Genomic DNA, 15,150 nt, shown 5'->3' on the forward strand with positions numbered 1-15,150 from the left:
GAGGAATGTTGAGGACACCCAACCTCTGTCTCCACAGGACTACATGTGAGGAACTCAAGAAAACCTGACCACTGCCCCTGCAGGGCCATATGCACAATACAAAACAGAGACAGCTTCTGTAGCCTCTACACCCATTAAGGGGGCACTCATGGAGACCCTGGTCCCACAGGCATGGTAGAAGGTACAATCCTGGATGAAATTTGAGTGGGAAGAAGAGAGTCCTATTGATCTCCATCCTGATTGGAGGATGCATATGGCATTATTCAAGTGCAAGATAAACCAGGAGGAGGTCAGGGAGAGCATTTGCAATAACTGAAAATCATATAGTAGATAATAACCTGCATACCCACTGGGATGCTTTTAAGGCCACAATTCGAGAAGGTAAGACTAATTGATGGGCTGAAAGACAAAGCGGAAACCTGCCTTCCATATAGTAATTCTGTGCTGGAAAACTCTTGACTTTAATTGAAGTTAGAGTGTGACTTCTAAGATATGGACTAGTATTGGGGCTTGACCTGAATGCGGCCCATAGTAAATAGGGAATATTCACTACCGCTAGCAACAGGGTAGAGGAACTCAAGGACCACCTATTGAAACACGAGTTCCCTGGCCTTGGGGGACTGTGTGCATTGTTTGTGAATGCCATATTTTACTTTGTGTAGGCATATAAATACTCTTTTTTTCCATAAAAGCAAGTATTTCCAGCTCTTGAACTTATTTTGAGTTATGTGCCTGTGTTCACACCCCTGTGTCTACCTCCCCCCCCAAGAAGCCTTGGCGTGCTCAACCCACCCTATCCACCATACCAGTAGCTCCTGACTTCCCATGGCCTTCTGAATAGGGTTCTGATTATTCAGTGGGATACCTAATGTTTTGGGAGCCTTGATTACAGGTGAGGCCTTAGCTTGTTCTAGTTTATAGTAGTAGTACAATAAGTTCAGTTTTTACGCAAAAAGTCAGCACACATAGACAAAAAAACCACATGGTTGGGCATAGACCTCAGCACCATGTCCATAGATTAGAAAAATGATTCATGTAGGGACAGAGGGCAGAGGGGTCCAGGAGTAGGGACCAGACAGGTCTCTACTATGTTCACTCTTGACCAGTTTGAGACACTGGGTGAAAGGAAGAGACTGTAATTGACTCTATGAATGGAATCATGTTAGTGCTGTGGACTCAGGCTCTATGATCCCCTTAGGATAGACCTACCTCAGACACACGTAGAGTGTCCTCTAATACTTTTCAGAGTTTCCCCAGGACACCTTTAATATTTAGTATGCTCCAGGTGCATACAAACCCTTTAATTTCTAAAGCCCACAGTCACCAATTCCAGAAGCAAATCTCTGGGATTGGTTGAACCTAGCAGGGATCCTGAGCTTGCATCTTGCTCTTCAGAAGTCTAGGCCTTTGGAAGAGGAGAAAGCCAGAGAGTTCAAGAGGGAAAAGCTAAGGCTAGATCACTGGAAACAAAAGGAGAGGACACAGAAGAGAAACAGAGATAGTGGGAGGAGAAACAGAGAAAAAGAAAGAGAACTGGAGAAGGAAAGGATAGCCCTTGCGAGAGAGAAACTTAGGATGGCAGAAATGACAACTCCATCAGGGTTATGTGACTCTACATCCAGTTCAAGTCAGATTGTGACCAAGGTTCCAAGAGATCTTGTGCATATGTATGTAGAAGATCAGGACATCTTCTCATGGTTTGTGAGCTTTGAGGTTGCTTGTAAGGTGCAGACCTTGAGTGAGGTGTCTAAGGCAGCTGCCCTAATGGCCATTGAAATGGACCGCGTTCATTGCAAGATGGGCTGAGGCAGACCAGATTGTCTATGAACAAATGAAGGAGGCTCTGATAAGACAGTTTGGGCTTCTTACTATCCACTTAGATTCCGGGACTGAAAGCAAGCAAATGGTGCCTGTCTGAAACTTGGATTCATGTTGTATTGCATGGTTGAAATGAGTGGGTGAGAGGGATGGCGGTCAAAGACTTTCAGTCTCTTATCCAACTTATGCTGACAAAGCGAATAAAGGAGGAGTGCTCTACCTCGACTAAGGCAATACCTTTCTGATCTGAAAGAGAGGGATCCAGAGAAGCTTGCAGTGATGGCAGACAAGTGGCTAGTGGACAGTGTTCACAAGGGTCTAGAACAGCACAATTTTAAGTTGTTATAGACTGGTTCCTAAAAGGTTGGTATAGGCCAAGGTAATTTCCATGGGACTTGAGGGATAACCAGGTGAAATGGCAATGGTAATGGTGTGTTCGGGAAGGAGCATCATGAGAAAGGAAGACAAGAAAGTTCTTCCAAGACCAAGATAGTGCTTACTACAAGTGCCTCCTAGTGGGACACTTCAAAGGAATTGTTGAGCGAAAGACTCTGACACAGCAACACTCACCATAGCAATCATGTTGCATGTGGGTGAAGGGGCTCGAGAATGTCCATTAGCACCCAACCTAGTAGCGATGGAAACCTGTTGTTTTGAAGCACATTTATCTTAACAATATGGGGTTTGTGCAGGATGTAAGTATTAATGGGAGCAAGCTATCTGCCCTGTGGGATACTGGAGCCTTCTGAATTGTGATTGAGACAAAATACCTTAAGCCTAAGGAGATTCTCCTTGAAACCAAGGATACAGGATTGGTAGCCAGTGGAGAGGGCATGGAGTATCCACTTACGAGGATTGAGATTGAGCTTAGTGGCAAGGAATCTATGGTTAATGGTCGCCATACAGCTAAACATCCCCAACTGGATTGCCTCTTTCCTTACTTTTCTCATACAGAACATCTGGCTGCCTCCCTTCTCCTCCGAATCCAAGGACATCATGTGCAGCGAACCCCATGGATCTTCCCTCAGCTCTACCCTGTTCAACACCTACATGACCCACAAAGCAGACATCATCAGATCTCACAGACTCAACATAATGTCTCATGCTGATGACACACAGCTAATCCTATCACTCCTAACTTCCTCAACGCCATGACCAATGTAGCCAACTGGATGAGAGACAAGTGCCTCAAACGCAACACCGACAAGCCAGTAGTACTTATCTTCAAGAAGAGCACCACTGCTTGGGACCACAGCTGGTGGCCAGCAGAATGTGGACCAACACACATACTCACAGACCATGCACACAACCTAGGCATCACCTCGACAACAAACTGGCCATGAAATGACAAGTCAACACAGTTACGTCCTCCTGCTTCCACACCCTTTGCATGCTCTGCAGAATCATCAGATGGATCCCACCAAAAAAAAACATCACCCAGACCCTCATCGCCAGCTGCCTCGACTACTGCAATGCTCTCTATGCAGACATCTCCTCCCAGCTCTTCAAAGACTCCAGACCATACAGAGTGAAGCAGCCAGGCTCCTCCTGGACCTCCCCAAACAGACCCACATTACGCCCACCTCAGAAACCACCACTGCTTCCCCATCCAGATGAGATGCCAGCTCAAGATATTCACACACTCCTACAAAGCTCTACATAATCAAGGACCATCTTCCATCAACCACTGACTGAACTTTCATCTACCCTTCAGACAGCTGCCCTCCTCTTCTATTGTGCACCCCCTGCATTCGTCATAGCTGCAGCTGGGGTGGCTACTTCCCCCACATCGCTGCCAGACCTGGAATGGCCTGCCCCCTCACCACTGAACAGCACCTCTCCTGCAAACTTCAGAAAGAAACTCAAGACCTGGCTGTTCAACAGAGACATGGCACCCTCAGTGCTCAGATACCCCTGGGGTGACAGTGCTGTGCTTAATAAATGCTGAATGATTGATTGATTTATGGTAAGGTAAAAACAAGGTGCTAGATGTCTGTTGGGCAATGGCTACTTGGTGCCAAAACTGGAAGCCTTTATGCCTTGGATCAAATCAGCTGTGTTGACCAGAACACAGGCTGCACATCAGTCTCAGAATGGGACTGACATAATTCCTGATTTGTGGACCAGGACACGTTTTCAAAAAAGAGCAGGCTCTGGGGAGGCAGTGGCCTATGATGTCATTGTTTCTGCTCAAAAGGGAGAGGAGATTGAGACTCCTCACGGACCAGGTGGTAGAGTCTGGGTTGCTTCCAGAGCTGCAGAGTTTTTTAGCTCCTAGATGGCCAACCTGGGAAGATTTACGCAAGGCACAGGAAAAGTGCTCTTCACTTGTCAACCTTTGGAAGGAAGCCAGGAACAGGTCAACAAAGAAGGGGTCAGGAAGCACTACATTGCCTGAGAGGATATCCTACTTTTAAGTGAGCCAGTGAATCCTGATTCAGAAAACTAGCCGGAAGATAATGTTTTCATGAGTGCACAGGAATTTTCCGTTGTCACTGGTCCCTAAAGTGCCCTTAGAAGGACACTTGGGCATTAGGTGAATTCAGGATGGGGCTGGGATGTCCAGAGACACATAGACGTTCTGTAGAACTTGTTCTGCTTGCCAGATGAGTGGCAAGACGGGAGAAGGGCAAAGGTGCCATTAGTGCCTCCACTAGTTGTAGGGGTTTCATTTTAGTGGGTGGGACGTGATATGATTGGTCAATTTAACCTCCCCTCTTAGTCAGGCAATGAGGATATCTTGATTGTGATGAATCATCCCACCAGGTACACAGAAGCTGTACCTCTGAAGGACATGACTGCGTGCATGGTAGCAAGGGCTCTACTGGGGATCTTTTCTAGGCTGGATTTCCCAGAATGACAATTTATGAAGGTGAAAGCAATTTCATCTCCTCTTACATGATAGAGATAGCAAACTGGCATACCACTTTTGCAAAGCACACCACCCATAAACCAATGATTTGGTGGAGAAGTTTAACAAGACATTGAAGAACATGATGGAAACTCTGACAGGAAACCCTAATAGGAAATTAAATCTTCTCCTGCCATGTCTTTTGTTTGCCTCCTGAGAAATTCCACAGAAGGGGGTAGGGTTCAGTCCTTTTGATGTTCTGCATGAATGACTGGTGAAGGGTCCACTTACCTTAGTCAGAGAAGGATGGGAAGGAATGTCAGAGTTTACACAGAACGATGTTGTAGACTATGTGATTGGCCTCAAGAAGTTGATGGTGCAACACATGAGTCAGGCAAAGGAAAACATTCAGGTTACCCAATCGCTGATGGAGTGGTACAACTAGAAAGCTAAACTGACCGGGTATCAGGAAGGTCAGAAGATGTTGATGCTAAAGCCTATTTGTGCAAGGGCTTTGGAGGATAAGTGGTGAGGGCCATGCAAAGTAGTTGAGAAGATTTTTGAAGTTAACTACTTGGCGTACATTGGTGCCACAAGAGAAGCCAATTTGGTGTTCCATGTAAATAGTCTAAAGCCTTTCCTCTGGAAAGATTACACAGTGAATGCCATGAATATGGCTGAGGGAGTAGAGGAAGAAAGTGAGTGTCTTCCTGTCTTGCTGCATAGTGGCATGAGAAGTGTCACTGTGGAAGGGGTTCAGTTAGCACCTAAGTGAACACCTGAGCAGCAGAGAGAGTGTAGAGAGGTACTGGGTTGGTTTGTCAACCTATTCTTGCTGGCTCTAGTGTTGGGACTTGTATGGATGCATGACATTTACATAGGAAACTGCCTGCCAGTGAAGGGTGGGTTCCACAGAAAGTCTGATTGGGTTCAGGGATGCATTAAGGTGAAAGTTGCCAAAATGTTGGACCTGCAGGTCATTGATATATCTTGTAGTCCATAGTCTATTCCTGTGGTGCTAGTACCAAAGCAAGGTTCTACTGGCATGTGGTTCTGTGTGGGCTTCTGAGTCCTCAATGAGGTGACCAAGAGTGATGGCTATCAAATCCAAAGAGGGAATAAGCTTGTAGCACTGCAAAATACTTGACTACCTTGGATTCAACGAGTGGGTAGTGGCAGATTGTGTTGGCACCAGATGCCAAGGAGAAGAATGCACTCTCTACACTAGAGACACTAAATTAGATTAAGGTGATGCCCTTTGAGCAATTGGCCCATACTAACATCTCAAATACTTGCTGACCTGCAAGGTTGTTGTTAAAATGAGTATTCTGCCACATCTGCTCTACTTGTTCCAATCTCTCCCTACGTGATCCCACTTGATCAAATTATTATCTTTGCAGACTGCTACTCTGGAGTTCTTATGGGTCAGTGATAGGGAAGGAGTAAGGAATAAGCTGCTCATAGACTCCAAAGAAAGAGGTGTCCTAATGTTTTACACTACTATTGGTGGAGTGTTCTGTTCGGGCCTATGAGAAACATTGGCTCCACATGGATAGAGCCCTAGCCACCCAACCCGTGTGGTGGTCACCAGGGTTGCCAAAGCATCATAGTCCATGCAGTGTATAGAAATTTGGCAGTGAGGGTGGGTCTAATGCACCACAATCTGCAGTATAATCCTGCATGAGATGAAATGCTATTCCAGAAGTGGTCTACGAAAGAATGCTTAATCCTGAAAGATCTGTTCTGGGGGGAGGGGCAATTAAGCCCTTCTTTTACAGAAAGAGGAAGATCTGGTTAACCAAGCAGAATAGACTTTGAAATGTGCAATTGTGGCATTGGATGTTACATCCGGGTAAATGCTGCAACAGCGACCGCATACCTTACAAGATTTGAAAAGTACTTGTTTTCCTCTGATTCCACTTTGTACAAAATCGCCAATAGTGAAATCAGCGGACTAGCAAAATCGGGTAATCAGACACACTGGCAAGATAAACTCTGAGTGGACTTTGAAGATAATATATGGCTTAAGAAGATTAGGTGTGGACAAAGTGTTTTGAGAAACAGAATACATAATATGTATGTGATAATACCTGATGCCAGAACAATTACAGCATGTTCCCCAATACTTTAGGGATGTGTTGGTGATGTGCGGAAAGTATTACCGCACTATATCACATTTGCTGGAGGTATAGGATTATTCAGGTTTTTGGGAGAAAGTGCTGAGTCACATTGATAGTATTGCAGGTATCCCTGCACCCCATAGGCCAGATTTTGTCCAGTTACATTAAGGCCTGTTGTGGACTTCAGTGAAGAAAGGGCTGAGGAAGAGGATGATACACCACATGTAGGTGCAACAAAGTGCCTAATACCTAGATTTTGGAACTAGAAAGATCCACCACCTGGATCAGTGTAGGTGGAAGAGACTTGGAAAACCATGCTTTTGGAGAAACTGTTGCATGTCCTGCAGCAGTCTCAGAATTCCTTTGAGACTCTTCAGGCTTGTAATTCAGTACTTCACATTGTTACCTCTATTACGAGACCTCCCACCCACACTGTATGCTTTAAGACTATGGGGGTCATTCTGACCCTGGCGGTAAAAGGCTCTTACCGCCGGTCAGAAGACCGCCATCATCCCGCCGCGGCCGCGGTAAACCGCCACGGTCATTCTGACCCACAACTGCCAAACTGCCAAAAACCCGACATCCACTGAAGCCCGCCTCATCAGCGGTCAGCGATAAACTGGAGATGACCAAACCTCCACCGTCACGCCAACACAAACACGCCCATGCCATTACGACCCACGAATCCACGCGGCGGTCTTTCAACCGCGGTATTCCATTGGCGGTACACACCGCCACGCTCAAAATACACACACCTTTACAAAACACAGCCACATTGGACAATTCGAAATACACACACCTGATACACATACACACACCACACCCACACACCCATCACCATATAAAACACACACCCACATCACCCACAAACCCCCACAAATCGAAATTCAGAGACAAGGCGCAATACACAGAGAGAGAGCACAGGGAACGCAAACCACAACAGACACAGGAACCCAGCATCATCACCCACACCACATCTACGCACAAAACACCACACACCACCACACTCATCACCACAAACACCACCCCACACCTCATCCACACCACCCCATGGCACCCCAAAGACACCCCAGGTTCACGGACCAAGAACTCAGGGTCATGGTGGAGGAAATAATCAGGGTAGAGCCCCAGCTCTTCGGCACACAGGTGCAGCACACCACAATAGCCAGGAAGGCGGAGCTATGGCAAAGGATCGTCGACAGGGTCAACGCTGTGGGACAGCATCCCAGAAATCGGGAAGACATCTGAAAGCGCTGGAACGACCTACGGGGGAAGGTGCGGTCGATGGTGTCAAGATACAACATCGCTGTGCAGAAGACTGGCGGCGGACCCCCACCCACTCCACCCGAATTCACAGCATGGGAGCAAGAGGTCTTGAACATCCTTCATCCTGAGGGCCTCGCTGGAGTAGGCGGAGGAATGGACTCTGGTAAGTCTAATCTCAACTACTTCACCCCCCCAACCACCAGCATGCCAACCCACACCCCCACCCTCACCCCTAACCCCACAGCACACATACTCCCTGTTAATGTCTCACCAGCACAACCCACCCAACCCAACCCAAACCCCTGAATGCCAACACAAACCATGGACACCCATCACCTAAGCATGACCACTGCACATACCCATCCCCCCCCACAAACCACCCTCACAACTCCTCCCACATGGGACTGCCAGCACTGGGGGACAAGGGCACCTACAAATCGCACGCCACGGCACACACAAAATCAATAACCAAATTATTTTACCCCTGCAGGGCCCGAACGCCAACACACCGGCCAGGAGGGTCCAGATTTGTCCATCCCACCCCCAGAACAGGCCCCCAGTGGTGACAGCAGCTCTGTCGACCTAGAACCTGATGACCAGCCCGGACCATCGGGGACCGGTTACCCTCAGTCAGCCCCAGGCCACAGCAGACCTACCCCCCTCAGGTAACACCAGTACAGCACCCACCCAGCGGGCCCATGCTTCTGTCTCCAGGACAGGTCAAGCAGCGGTGTGTCTACCAGTACAGGGCACCCAGGGTAACCCACAACCCCAACAACAACAGGGACCTGGGGGCACTGGTAGTGGGCACACCGTCCAGGGGACAGAGGCCCAGGAACAAAGAGGAACTGGGAGGGCTGCTGTGCGACAGAGGGAGGACAGGCCTAGGGAACCCACTGTCCAAGAGGCCCTCACCACCATCATGGGAGCGTACCACCACTCCCAAGAGACGATGGCGACGGTCCTGGCCAGGTTCCAGGAGATCCAGGCCATGCAGGAGGGCCAGTACATGGGGTTCCGGGAAGAACTGCGCAGCATCAGTTCCGCAATGGGTACAATCGTGGTGGCACTCAACCAGATTGTCACCACATTGCGGGACCATGTGGCCCCCCAAAGGGCCCCTGCCACTAGCATGGAGGAAGAACAGCCCACCACCTCCGCCGGCGCTAGTGGTCAGGAGGCCCCGACACAACAGCAACGACCCTCCCGGACCACACCCCCTGCAGAACAAGAACCACCCCACAAGAAAGGCCTGAGATCGAGGAAGAAGACAGAGTAGGATGTCAAGACCCCCGCCATGCACGGAAACCCCCGGATGTCATCCCACTGTCCCACTTGTTTACCCTGTCCAACCTTGAACTGCCCCTGCTCCACCTTCCACAGGCATATGGACAATGGACCTGTAGGAACGACAGTCTGGACACTGCCATGGACATGCCTCCACCATCACCCTGTTTGAACTATACACCTATTTTAAAACTTCAATAAACACAATTATTGCCCATTAACCAACTGGATTCTGCTATCTATTTATTTAAACCAAATGTATTTGATATAACCAACAAAACATTTCTAGTTACATTGTGATGACAACATACCAGTGTCACACAGCGGTAGTCCATGGGGAAAAAACCAGAGGGCACTCCGTGGGGATCAGATCACTGAAATAGGAAGTGATATACACAACTAAGTTACCATACATTGGGGTGAAAGGTCAGACAGTAGAGAGCCACTACAGTTACAGATATAATACAATGCAGGAGTAGATTATTACCTGTGTGTCACTGGAAATACTGCAGTATCACTCTGTCCCTGTTGTCTGTGTTGTCCTCTTCGTCTTCCTCCTCTTCACTCTCCGCAGGCTCCACAGCAGCCACAACACCACCATCTGGACCATCCTCCTGCAGGAAAGGCACCTGGCGTCGCAAAGCCAGGTTGTGAAGCATGCAGCAGGCCACGATGATATGACACACCTTCCTTGGTGAGTACATTAGGGATCCACCAGTCATATGCAGGCACCTAAACCTGGCCTTCAGGAGGCCGAAGGTCCGCTCAATCACCCTCCTAGTCTGCCCATAGGCCTCATTGTACCGTTCCTCTGCCCTGGTCCTGGGATTCCTCACTGGGGTCAATAGCCAAGGCAGGTTTGGGTAACCAGAGTCACCAATTAACCACACACGGTGTCTCTGTAGCAGTTCCATCACAGAAGGGATGCTGCTATTTCGCATGATGTACGCGTCATGCACTGACCCTGGGAACTTGGCATTTAAATGGGAGATGTACTGGTCAGCCAAACAGACCACCTGGACATTCATCGAATAATAATTTTTACGGTTCCTGTACACCTGCTCATTGTCTTTTGGGGGAACCAAAGCCACATGGGTACCATCAATGGCACCAATGATATTAGGAATGTGTCCAAGGGCATAGAAATCACCCTTCACTGTAGGCAAGTCACCCACCTCAGGGAAAATGATGTAGCTCCGCATGTATTTCATCAGGGCAGACAACACTCTCGACAACACCTTTGAAAACATAGGCTGAGACATCCCAGATGAAATGGCCACAGTGGTTTGAAATGATACACTTGCCAAAAAATGCAGTACTGACAGCACCTGCACTAGAGGCGGAATCCCTGTGGGTTGGCGGATGGGTGACATCAGGTCTGGCTCCAGCTGGGCACACAGTTCCTGTATAGTGGCACGGTTGAGTCTGTAGGTGAGTATGACGTGTCTTTCTTCCATTGTCGACAGGTCCACCAGCGGTCTGTACACGGGAAGATTCCTCTGTCTCCTCGCAAGTCCCAGCGGATGATGCCTATGAAGGACAACATGGAGCACAGAGTCAAGCAACCCACAGGTAAGTGCCCACAGCATGCCCAGTACACGAATCTCTCGGGATTGAATGGCTAATATGATTGTCGGTGCAAGGCATAGCCATGTGTGACGCAGTAGGAATGAAGCCATGTGGGCCCTTGAAATGGCGGCTGCCTGACCTGTGAAGTGTGACAATGTGAAGTGAGGTCATTGCGCAAGCGTGGCACACCGTGGCGGTAGGCGGTCGCAGTCCGCGGCGCAAAGCCGCATTGGACAACATTGAACCCTATGGGTTTCAGGAGCCAATGGCGGTGAGCGCTGGCGGTCGCGGTACGCACCGCCGCGGCCGTAACCGCCATTTTCTCTCGGCTTGATCACACGAGACCTGAGCATCCACAGGAGAGGACCTATACTGCAAGTGCTGCTGTGACCTCGGTCTGGAAGTGACAATGACTGCTGCGACTGGGGAAAGGGCCCCCGCCTTCAGTTCCGAGGAGTTGGAGAAGCTCGTGGACGGGGTCCTCCCCCAGTATGCGCTACTCTACGGGCCTCCAGACCAACAGGTGAGTACACGGGGGCAATGCATAGTGCCCAATGCCTGGGCTGAGTGGGGAGGATGTACGACGGAGGGGAGGGCAGCGAATGACGAATGCATGGCACGACAGATGAGAGCATGTGCCACATGGCAAGGTTGGGGTGGGGGGGCCACTCACATCAAGCATGCAGAAAAGTGATGATGTTTCTCTTCCCCCCCTGTACATGTCACATAGGTTAGCGCCCATCAGAAGATTGACATTTGGCGTGCCATCGCCAAGGACGTCCGGGCCCTGGGGGTCCACACCAGAAGGGGCACCCACTGCCGCAAGAGGTGGGAGGACATCCGCCGCGGGAGCAGGAAGACCGCGGAGGCTCTGCTGGGGATGGCCTCCCAACCTAGGAGGGGTGCCAGTCGTACCTTGACCCCCCTGATGTCCCGGATCCTGGCGGTGGCCTACCCCGATTTAGATGGGCGCTTGAGGACATCACAGCAGACACAAGGGGGTGAGTACCAGCACATTCAGCTATTTTGCGCGCAGTGGAGGTGCCTGGGTGGGGGAGGAGGGCTGTGGGTGTCCCTAGGCCAAGGCGATTTCTGTAGGATAGGCCCGTCCGTGAAGTATGGTCCTGTGCCCCCGCCCCCCCACCTCTGTAGGGTGCCTAGTAATGCAATTCATGGACCAGTGTATACTGTGTGGGCAGTTGTCGCCCATAGGCTTGTAGGGCATGTCCCAGTGAATGAGTAGTGTACACCAAGTGCGCAGCGTAGTGCAGGGGGCTTCTGTGTCTGTCCTCTCCGCCAACGGTGTCCCCAATGCATGCACTCAACTTGTCTTTATGATTTCCACCCCCCCCATTTTCTTTGTTTTACTGTGAATGTGTGCATTAGCATCATCAAGCGGAGGAGAAGTGGCATCGGCGCAAGAGGGAGCTGCATCTCACATGGCCCCGGAGGGCCATGCAACAGACTCCGACATGACCAGTGAGACGGAGGGCGAGGGGGGCTCCACCACGGGGACCCGTGGAGACGGCAGCAACACCGACACGTCCTCGGAAGGGAGCTCCCTTGCGGTGGCGGCAACATCCGTGCCCACCGATCCTACAGGTACAGCCGCCACCCAGCGCACCAGCTCCGCCCTCCCAGCAGCCCCTCGGCCTTCGGCCTGTGCCCGCAAGGCCAGGAAGCCGGCCATCTCCTTCGCCCCAGGCACCTCAGGCCCTGCCCCAGTCACCCCTGCTGCCCTCAGTGAGGAGGTCATTGACCTCCTGAGGACCATCATTGTTGGGCAGTCTACCCTTTTGAATGCCATCCAGGGTGTGGAGAGGGAGGTGCATCAAAGCAATGCATACCTGGAGGGCCTTCATTCGGGTCAGGCTGCCCATCAACGATCGTTCAACGCTCTGGCCTCAGCACTGACGGCAGCGATTGTCCCTGTCTCCAGCCCCCCTCTTCTGACTCCCTCCACCCAGTCCCACTTCCCTGTTCCTCTGCCTATCCCATCCACACCTACAGACCAGCCTGCACACACCTAAACACCCAAGGGCAGCTCATCCAGACATAAGCACCACAGGAAACACAAGCATTCACCCAAGCAACATCCAGATGCAGACATGCCAACAGCCACTACCTCCTCTGTGTCCCCCACCTCCTCGTCTCCCTCCTCCCTCCCTGTGACGTCTCCACACACACCTGCAAGCACACCACCATCAGCCATTGCACCCATCACCAGCACACCCTCCACACCAGTCCGCACACGTGCAGTCACCACCCCCACTGCCATGTACACGTCCCCTGTGTCCTCTCCCAGTGTGTCTGTCACCCCCGCTTCCCAACCACACAAACGCAGGCAGGCACCCAAACAACAGCCATCCACCTCACGTCAGCCTCCTGCCCAAGCACCTGCACCCAAAGACAGCACACTTGACTCTCCTACAACCACATCCTCTTCCTCCACTCCCATACCCACGCCAGCCACCCTTCCCATGGCTCCAAAGAAAATGTTCCTCTCTAAAGTGGACCTCTTTTCCTCACCTGACCCACCCCATCCATCCCGTAAGAGTTCCACAAACACCTCCGCCACCACCAGCCCAGCAACTCCAAAGAACGTCGTGCCTGGTTTTTGGAGTCCGCCCTTTCCTTGGGCTGGGACATCGTCCAGCAGCAAAGGCACAGCCAGCCCCCCCCCCCTGGGAAGAGGACCAAAAAACTGAAGGGCAGGCGCGACAGGCCTGATACGCCTGCCCCCAAGGAGGGTAGCCTTGCACCGTCACCTGCCACATCGGGTAAGGGAGCCAAGGGCCACGGACAGTCTGACAAGGAGGGCAAGGGCAGCAAGGAGCAAAAGGCAGGGAGCAGCCACCAGCCCCACCAGCCCCACCAGCCCCATTCCGGGGGTATCGAAGGAGAGCCAGGGCCCCAGGACTCCATCACAGGAGGGCCCCGCAACGGAAAGGTCCGATGCAGACTGAGCGGCAAGTATTGGCCAGGTGTGGTTCACTGGAAACACAAGACAGGCACCGCTGAACAGGGCCCCGCCGTGAGGAGCACGAGAAGCACCGCTGAACAGGGCCCCGCAGTGAGAAGCACCGCTGAACAGGGCCCCGCCGTGACCAGAACCGCTGAACAGGGCCCTGCCGTGAGGAGCACCGCTGAACAGGGCCCCGCCGTGAGAAGCACCGCTGAACAGGGCCCTGCCGTGACCAGAACCGCTGAACAGGGCCCCGCCGTGAGGAGCACCGCTGAACAGGGCCCCGCCGTGAGAAGCACCGCTGAACAGGGCCCCGCCGTGAGAAGCACCGCTGAACAGGGCCCCGCCGTGACCAGAACCGCTGAACAGGGCCCGCCGTGTCCAGAACCGCTGAACAGGGCCCCGCCGTGAGAAGCACCGCTGAACAGGGCCCCGCTGTGAGAAGCACCGCTGAACAGGGCCCCGCCGTGACCAGAACCGCTGAACAGGGCCCCGCCGTGAGGAGCACCGCTGAGCAGGGCCCTTCCTGTCAAGCACCGCTCCGCTGGGCCCTTCCTGTCAAGCACCGCTCCGCTGGGCCCTTCCTGTCAAGCACCGCTCCGCTGGGCACCGCCGTCTCTGAACCGCTCCGCTGGGCCCTTCCTGTCAAGCACCGCTCCGCTGGGCCCTTCCTGTCAAGCACCGCTCCGCTGGGCCCTTCCTGTCAAGCACCGCTCCGCTGGGCCCTTCCTGTCAAGAACCGCTCCTTGGGCCCTTCCTGTCAAGCACCGCTCCGCTGGGCCCTTCCTGTCAAGCACCGCTCCGCTGGGCACCGCCGTCTCTAAACTGCTCCGCTGGGCCCTTCCTGTCAAGCACCGCTCCGCTGGGCCCTTCCTGTCAAGCACCGCTCCGCTGGGCCCTTCATCTCAAGCACCGCTCCGCTGGGCCCTTCCTGTCAAGCACCGCTGGCCCATTGGCAGTCCCGGTTCTGTGTCGGGCAGGCCTTCACGACGCACTCTGCCCACCATGCCTCCTCCCTGACCAGTGGTCTCTGTAATCCACCTGATGGACTGTGGCTTTGCACTCCCCAGGATGTAACAGTGGGCAATCAACCCACTGTAGAGACTTGTGAGACTGTGGCTTTGCACTCCCCAGGATGGCACAGTGGGCATGGAGGCCCTTCGTGGATCTGGCATCGTGGACTCATGTGGCTGAGGTGCCCCCCCTTCCCTTCCCCCTGAGGTGCCTGTCTTTTTATTTTAGTGATGCCCCAGCAGTGTTCTCTCCAATGGACT

This window comes from Pleurodeles waltl, chromosome 7 (assembly GCF_031143425.1).
Source record: "Pleurodeles waltl isolate 20211129_DDA chromosome 7, aPleWal1.hap1.20221129, whole genome shotgun sequence".
Taxonomy (NCBI): Eukaryota; Metazoa; Chordata; class Amphibia; order Caudata; family Salamandridae; genus Pleurodeles; species Pleurodeles waltl.